General features: G+C 27.7%; 1 long non-coding RNA gene across 1 annotated transcript; it reads left to right on the top strand.

The window, feature by feature from the left end:
* The first annotated feature begins 4,103 nt into the window (after nucleotides 1–4,103).
* Nucleotides 4,104–7,570, top strand: LOC147812701 (uncharacterized). The gene is made up of 3 exons (XR_015432247.1): nucleotides 4,104–5,109; nucleotides 6,429–6,554; nucleotides 6,728–7,570. It is a non-coding gene; the product is annotated as an uncharacterized LOC147812701 (long non-coding RNA).
* Nucleotides 7,571–8,523: the final 953 nt, after the last annotated feature.

Below are 8,523 nucleotides of genomic sequence, written 5' to 3'. Positions count from 1 at the left end.
AAAGAATAAGAAAAATACTAAAATATAAGAAATGATTATTTCGTGCTATATATGAATGAATAAAGCTAAACAATACAGAAAAACTTATGATTTTATTTCAAAAGTCCTTTAGGAATTTTTGTTTGTTTAATTATATTTTTTGTGATCCTAAACAATTGGAAATATTTCAGTGAAAAGTGAGTTAAAGATGATATGTATTTGATACCTTTCACTATGACTGAATTGACATTATTATCTGACTCTAAATAATTTTCTTTAATAAATTTATGTCTATATGCATAAATTTATAGATATTTTTTAAAAATAATGCTAACCCGTTATTTTAGTGTGTTATTCAGGATCTCCTAGTGCTTAAAAAATTTCAACATTTTAGTAAATGCCCTGCTTAGCATGTTGGATTAAAGAATACATGTCTGAATGAGACTTTTGCATGCACCAACATCTCTTCTTAATGCCCATTTAAAATATATGAATGTACCAGTTATTAATATGTTAAAAAGATAACATTATTGTATTTATTTCGGTATAAATCAGAAATATCAAGCATTGTTATCAAGGAATTATTTGACATGAATAGGTATTGAAAAAGAAAAATTATAATTTAAACCACTTGGATTTTTTTTTAAAAATGTCACTGATTTAAATTAAAATTTTTTTTTAATCTAATATTATCATTTTTGAGTAAAATTTAATGCTTCTTAAACCTATTTATCGTTTATATAAAATCTGTATTTATAAGTTTATATATTTTTGGAAGGTAGGGGAAACCATTTTCAAATTTTTTATGTTCAGCGGCAACAAAATACCTTTCTCTTCATGTGTTCTATTCCAGCAGTGCCAGAATTGTTCCTTTTCATTTGTTGTTAACATACCAGAACTGCTCTTCACTGCATATAAAAAAGAAAAAGTGATAGGACTTCTATTTCTTAGCCTTTTATTATAATTATTATAATTAGTTTACATTTCAGAATTAAAAGGAAAAATTTTTTTTTAACTAAGTTCACAAGAAATATTTTAGTAATTTCATGACATTAATTATGAAATCACAATAACATTTATTATACAGATCTTTTCTATGAATATTTCTGAGGATGTTGTTGCATCTCAGATGCTTCCACTTTAATGATGAACCATATACACTGGTTATCATAAATTAAGGAAAATTCACAAAAATCGCGATAACTCAAGAAATTACACATGGAATTTTATGAAACTTACCCACAATATACAACACATAGTAAGGTATTAAACAACATAAAAAGAAATTATCAGACATTAATAGTAGTATAGAAATTAGCACATGTATAAAATAAACAAATTGGAAGTATCGGTTTGCAATAGAAAAAGTACCTTTAATATGGAATATGATTGCCTCTAGAAGCAATACAGCACAAACAGCGATGTGTGATGCTTTCAATTATGCGGTCTATCAGTTCAATAGGAAGTGAGAGCCATTGCTCTTGTAAAGCAGTTGCAAGCGTGGCAAGGGTCTGAGGGGGCGGATTGATGGCAGATACACGCCTCCCTAGAGCATCCCAAACGTGCTCGATAGGATTCAAGTCCGGGGATCGAGCTGGCCACTCCATGCGAGTAATTGTTTCCTGTTGAAGATAATCATCAACAATGCGAGCTCTGTGTGGTCTTGCATTATCGTCCTGTAACAGGAAGCAATCACCAATTGCCCCGGCATATGGGCGCACATAAGCATCAAGGATGTTGTCTCGATAAACCTGAGCATTCACGGTTCCCCTTGGAAAGACATGGAGGTATGTGCGCCCTCCTAAGGATATGCCTCCCCAAACACAGACACTGCCTCTTCCGTATGCATCTCTTTCACGGATGTTTGATGGATGATAACGGGTCCCAGGTTCTCTCCATATCAAATAACGTCTACTGTCACTTTCTAGACTAAACCTGGACTCATCCGTAAAGAGAACAGGCCTCCATTGATCTGACGTCCAGTGGACATGTTGTCGGGCCCACTGCAAACGGTCTCTCCTATGGCGTGATGTGAGCGGCACGCAAATGGCTGGTCGTCTCGCATACAGACCACCTTCGTGGAGCCTTCTGCGCACAGTTGACGTTGACACCAACCTTCCGGTGGCTGCAGCAAGAGAGGATCTAAGATGTGTCGGAGTAGCGGTTCTATTCCTGCGTGCACTTAATGTCAAATATCGGTCATCGGCACTGGTCGTAACAGTTGGCCGTCCTTGACTGAACCTCCTAGATGCCGAATCTGTGGTTTGAAATTGCCTCCAAAGTCTATGAACCACAGATGGACTCACATTTAGCCATCTGGCCACTTCTGATTGACTCTGCCCTGCCTCTAGTCTCCCGATGGCTCTCCATCGTAGTTCTTCAGGCAAATGATGCCTAGAGGTCATTATTACGAATTGGCTATCTCAGATTTTCAATGTCGCAATCACAGTAAAATTTGTGTGCTTTCTCTCAAACTTGGACTTTTATGCTCCAGGCAGATGACGTAAGCCGAGTGCAGCGCCACTAATTTGCATATTGCAATTTTACTCAGCTACTCTTAGTGGACAACATATGCAAATTTTGCACGGTTTGGCTTACTTTTGAAAGAGTTATCGCTATTTTTGTGATTTTTCCTTAATTTATGATAACCAGTGTATTTAGCCATCTAATATTGAACAGATAACAGAAGAAAAGCTTACTTATGTCTTTGTGAGAGGCTTGCTTTTTTAATTTTGGTGACTGTCCTAGTATACTCAAATGAAAAATAAAGTGGAAAAGGAAAAAGCCAGGAAGTTAATATTTTTAATTTAAAGTCCACTCCTTAATTATTTTTAGAATAAACTAAATACATCTGAATTATTTGATTTGCTATGAAATTTTTATTAGTTTTAATCAATATTGCAAATGACATATTGGACAATAATTATTATTATCAAATAGTTAATTTTATAATGTGATATTAAAATTGTTTTAATACATCCATATTTAAAAGAAATATTATTTCTGAGACTGTTAGGTAATACTTGAAATTTTAGTCAAATATTTCTATTGCATTTAAAATACATTTATTCTTTTGTGTTCATTACTTTACATTTCAATCACATGCTTTATGTCTGCAAAAAAATTAAATATTTTTAAGGGGTCAGAATGCCCAAAAAATGACCAAAATATCGAATTTTTTTTTATTGCTTATAATAAAACTTAAAACTATTTCAAATTCACTGAAAAAAAATCATCACTCTGTCTACATTTTTAAAAAAGTTATGAATGATTTTAGATTGTCCTAATACAGAAACTTGCACAGCAGACAGATTTTAGAGTGCTTTTTCTCATCGATGATAATTTTGTGTTTTAATCTTAATTAAATCCCTAAGGAATTTTTTCTATTTAAGATAAAGCTTTGAAGTAAACTTATTTATCTTACGTGTAATACATTTATTTTAACTGTGCATGAAATAAGCATTTTATGAGGTATTAAAATTTTTACAGCATGTTATATATACCTAACAGGAATTTTTCACCTTTTTTTCTACATTTTTACAAAATAATCTATCCAAAATATGCTAATTGATATATCAACAAATGAATTCACAAAATTGTTAAGATGAATATTGTAAGCACTAAGAAAAAAATGTTTTTGAAAATATGTTCAAATAAAAAAGCCTTAGGGATTTAAAAATTTTGAATTTTTCAAAATGTTAAAAAAATTACAGTTTAATTACTTTTTGAAGATAATTTATTGATTACAAGTTAAATGAGCATGTAAAGCATCCACAAAATGAATGATTATACCTTTATTTAAAAGAATTGTTGCAAAGGTACTGTGACCCCTTAAAAACATACTAGATATCTAATAAAAATTAAAAAAATAATATCCGGCTTAAATAAAAAAAAATCTGATTTGAATAAAATTAATCTGACTTTTTTGATTTTTCAAGCCAATTGCAATTTAATTTGAAGAAAATGCATTTGTCAACAATACTTGATAATTCTGATAACAGTGAGTTTTGAATTCTGCTATCAGAATTATCTAGTATTATCAAGCATAGTAGAAAGTATAGCGTAAAGAAATGTGTGAAACATTAAGAAATGTGGAAAGCAGATAAACTGAAAATTTAAGTGAAGCGTGTATTATGCAGTAATGTGTTAAATATAAAACAAAATGTAGAATAATATAAAGCAAAAAATTTTATAAAAGTGTGTCATGTAAAATATAGAATAATTAAGCTTGAATTATACAGTAACTTGTAAAGCAGAAAGTATAAAAAAGTGTAAAATATAGTAAAAATAAAGTGTAAAGTAAAGAAGACACCAAAATAAAATATTGTAAAAAGCACAGCCTAGTTTAAAGTTTAAGCGTCAAGTAAGCTAAGCATAAAGTAAAGTATGAAGTAAAATAAAATGTGGAGTATAAATTAAATCAAAAAATGTAAAGTAAAAAAACAGCTAGTAATGTAAAGCTTAAAGAAAAAAGTGGAAATCATAATGTAAAAATTGTGTTAATTAAACAGTAAGCGTAGAATTAAATGTAAAGAAAATGCGTGTCAATTTGAAATTACAGTCAACCATAGAATATAAATTATAGAGTAAATTAAAGCATAATGTAAGTTTTGACTAAAAATAATAAAAGATCAAGACTAAACTAAAATTAAAATAACGTGAGAAATATAAGGGCCACTTTTTTAAAATTTAAAACTATTGAAATAGCTATCCGTATAATTTATATACCTACCAACATATTCTGGAAAATTTTGGTGGCGCAAACTACTTCTTGGAGTTAATATTTGCTACTGCAAGTAGTATTTACTAGCTATTCTGGTGGCGCGAACTACTTGGAGTTAGTATTTGCTAGCTATTCTGGTGGCGCAAACTACTTGGAGTTATTATTTGATGCTCCAAATAGTATTTGCTAGCTATTCTGGTGGCACAAACTACTTGGAGTTAGTTAGTAATAAAATGTTTCTTCGAACAAATAAGTAATAGTGACCACATATCCATATGTGTCATAAATTTATTATTATATTAAAATGCTGATATTTTATGCATATCTTATTGATTGATTTGAATTTTATAGAACAGGATGTTGTCTTTATGATGGAGAATAGTATTGTGTGATTCATCATGGCTCTGGTAAGAATTGTATTGTAGTGCTTTAATAAATTTTTGGGCCGTTCAAATGTAACGAAAGCACTAAAGGCATTACAGCTATATATTACTTTGAATACCTAAAACTCTCCTAAAAATTTTTATATCCCTCTTTGAAAAATATATTTTTTTATATATTGTGTATTACATGATTGCGATTATTTAAAAATTGAAATATAAAATTTATGATTGATATTGTAAAAAATTGAGAATTTTATGTAAAAGTAAAAATAATTTTTAAACTCCATAACATTGGTATATATTACAAATGAGAAAAAAATACTTCAAATATAAAATGCTTGTTTATTAAAGTAATTGATTTACAGAACTGTTAATAGAATGTCTTATTTTCAACCAGAAGCTTGATAAATTCATTAAATTACTATTATTTATATGTTTTGCATTTTTTATAAAGAAGGAATTTGGGACAATATAGTAATAAGTTACGCTTTTTTTATCTTCCAAATATGATATTTTTGCTGTTCCTGTTAACTGTTCCAAAAGATACTTTCAGCATGCTTGCTGCAGTTCCATTAAATGATAAACATTCATGATTTTCTATAATTTAAGCTGAAAATTACGAGAAAATAAATAATGAAACCTTTTCTTTTTCAAAATTTTTTCAATACCTTTTTTTTTTTAAAAAAGTTACTGGAAAAATAACTTTAGAATTTAAAATCCTTTAAAAAATTCATCAATTATACCCTTCAAAAAAAAGAGAAAATTATAAAAATTTAACCAGTTGCAAATTATCCTGACAAAAGTAATCAGAATTAAACCTATGTATGCAGATAATTTTACCTGTGTAAAATTATTGTTTAAACAGTGGACAATGTTTTTAAGCGATGATGGCTTATTATAAAAGGTCAAGGAGGGCGCATGAAAGGATAGGTAGGCTAGGGTGCCCTTCTCAAAAGACTTAGGGCAAACACTGTATACATGAAAGAATACTTTGAGGACTAATAAATGGCTTCTTCGTCCTTAAAATTTTGATGATCATTTGATTTTTATGTTTATTTATTTTTGAAACACCAATTTTACTGACTATGCTGAAGTGTTTTAGTTTAAATATAATTATTTATGTTTAATATTTATGTTTGCAAACGTGAACTATTCCATTAAAAAATATTTGAATATTTCTAAATTTTCAAATGTTTAAATTTATTGATATTGTAATTAAAAAACTGTTTTATTTTTAGTTTAAATTTTATGTTTTTGTATTCTAGAGATAATACCGTATTTCCAATGCATTCTAACTTGCAAGCTAGGTTTTTCTAATTTTCTTCTTTTATCTTTTTGCAAAGATTAATAACAAAGAATATGGAGAAGCATTGGCTCTTGTTCAAACCTATAATTTAGATACTGATCTTGTGTACCAGCGTCAGTGGAGAAAAATGCCAGCTACTGTTGAGACTATTCATAATTATTTAGTAAGACTGGTATTATTTACCTTCAATTTGTTTCTCTATTTAACACATTATAAGTATTTATCATTATGTTTTACAGGAATCGAACAATAAGATTTTAAATCTAGAATGTATAAATCTAACATTTCAGTACTGAGTACTCTTCTAAGGATGTAGATCAGCTTTTTCTCTTTCAGAAAACTTGATCTGTTAAAAAGTTTTGAAGAGTGCAGAAGAAAGTTTTTCATTGGATCATAACAGCTTGGGGTTATGCTAGAAAATAGAATTAGAGAAGACATTAATGTTATATGCTAAAATTGGAAATTTTGACTGACTGTAGATGAGTCGAACAGTTGCAGCACAAAATCTATGGAACTTTTATACTGTTTCCCCTGCTCAGTAACTCTTTCCAGGGTTAGCTGTTTTTAAACCACAGTTTAAAATCAACTCTTTTTTCTAAAAAGAAACCAAGATTAGTTTTTTTATAGAAATAATTTAAAATAAGTGATAATATAAGTAACTTAATTTTCTATTACTTATAAAAATACTTTAATTTAAATTTCATCTAATGAAAAAATAGTAAGTATTCCAAAAATATATTTTATAATGAGTTTATTGCTAATATAAGTTTAATAAACAATTGTGGTTTCTTAATGTTTACGTATTATTGCTCTACTACAAAAATATATTTATAAAATAAATTAACGTGTGTAAATTTAAAGCTAAGTCATAATGCTTCTAAAAAGTCTTAAAATAATACAGACCATGAACAACTGCATGTTCTGATAGTTTTTAAAATTATTTAAGAAATGTAATTATAGAATGAGTTATATTTTTTTTCAATCTTGTTAAATAATTCATTTGTATTCTACAATCCAAGGAAAAGAGGTCCCTTTCTGAATTTTATGTTTTTTATTTTTCAGATTTTTTAAACTTTTTCTGTTACCAGTGTAAACAAATTCTTATTGTATGTATGCTGTATTATTTTATTTATGATTCTAATATTTTCAAAATAAAATACTTTTATAAAAGAGTATAATTCTGGAAGATTAAAAAATATTTCAAATTAATTTATATTAACAGTATATATTTCTTTAATATTATATTACTTATAAGCATTTTTAAGGTTAAAGCTTGATTGTGTTAAAATTAATTCTCAAAAAGTAGTTTATTATTAAATCATTAGTGCTAAAACATATTTATTGCTTCAGTATTTTATATTTATGCTACTATGACGTTAATAATAGTTAATTATGCTTATTAAGCAATAAAGCATTGAAATGCAGTTAATAATTAATTAATAATGCTTAATAAGTAATGTTCATCAAACTGACTCACATGAAGATCTCATTCATTATTAATATCATCTTTTATGCTAAAGAAATGAATGAATAATGATATAATTATGATACTTTGATATCAATATTTTTATATGTTTAGTTGAAATGTCATTAAAATTTTGATTGAATTATAATAATTTGGTATTATTGTTCTTCGTTCTCTTGAATTTATAATGCATGATTAAATTTTGGATAGTTAAAAAGAGGTTAATAAATACTTTATCATGTTTCAAAATTTGTTAGTTTTTCGTGTTTTTAATGACGCAAAAACAGTGTATTGATAAACATATATTATTTAATATTATATTCTTTGGCAAATGAACTATTTACTTTGGATTTGAAATATGTTTTATAATACTGTTACTCTTAATAAATTTAGGTTAAAATCTTTTAAATGTTCTAAAAATTAATTTTTGTTGAGAATGTTAGATAATTTTATAAAAAATATATTGTTACATCTCCTACAACAGTTTTTAAATCAAAAAAGGTTTCTTTAAACGCAGATTTTTGGCATCATTGTCTTATTTATCATTGTTTATTCATCATTGTTATCATTGTTTTATTAATTTTTTCAAAGTGATAGTTTCAATAATTGCATTTGTAGAGTAAAATCAAAAAGCTATCCTGGGTTCTCCATCAATGCCTACAAAGAG

Source organism: Parasteatoda tepidariorum, chromosome 3 (assembly GCF_982258835.1).
Source record: "Parasteatoda tepidariorum strain Cologne lab strain chromosome 3, Ptep-v5.0, whole genome shotgun sequence".
NCBI classification, from domain to species: Eukaryota; Metazoa; Arthropoda; class Arachnida; order Araneae; family Theridiidae; genus Parasteatoda; species Parasteatoda tepidariorum.
The sequence above is the reverse complement of the archived record's forward strand: the minus strand, read 5'-3'. Positions and strand labels throughout refer to the sequence as shown.